Below are 603 nucleotides of genomic sequence, written 5' to 3'. Positions count from 1 at the left end.
CAACTATTCCATCAAACCCTTCTCTCCCTTCTAACATGGTATCTATCGCAAGTCGATCCTAAACCCTAGTAGCCGCCGCTTTCGCACCTGCGCGCCATCCCGGGGCGGTCGGCCTCCATGACCGCCGCAGGGGGCCACGCCGCCCGTACCTAGGGTTCGTCCACCGGGCGTGTTGACCGGCTGCCCTAGAGAGTCTTTGCCCCGAACCTTGTTCGGGGTTTTCTCTCTCCCGCCGGTCATCTTGATCACGCCGTTTCTTTTTGGTTTTCCGATCTATTCTTGATCGGTTTGTGTCTCCCACCGCCGCCGTTGACCCCGAGCGTCTCTACTCCGACCCCGGCGCGACCCACCGGCCTCTCTTTCGACCCGGCGGCCACGCGCGCCGAGGCGGCCCGTCAGGGCCAGCCGCCGTCCGCGCGTTGGTCTGCCCGTCGCCTGCGTGCCTTCATCCACGACGTGTCCCCGGGCTTGGCAAGCCTGGTCGGCGCTTCGTCAACTTCGTCTTCGTCCGTCTACGCATGCCCGGTGCTTGCGTGCCTTCGTCCACGATGTGTCCCCGGGCTTGGCAAACCCGCCGCGATGCGTCGTCAACACCATCATCCT

Source organism: Triticum dicoccoides, chromosome 6B (assembly GCF_002162155.2).
Source record: "Triticum dicoccoides isolate Atlit2015 ecotype Zavitan chromosome 6B, WEW_v2.0, whole genome shotgun sequence".
In the NCBI taxonomy this organism is placed as follows: Eukaryota; Viridiplantae; Streptophyta; class Magnoliopsida; order Poales; family Poaceae; genus Triticum; species Triticum dicoccoides.
This window is presented reverse-complemented; position numbering follows the sequence as displayed.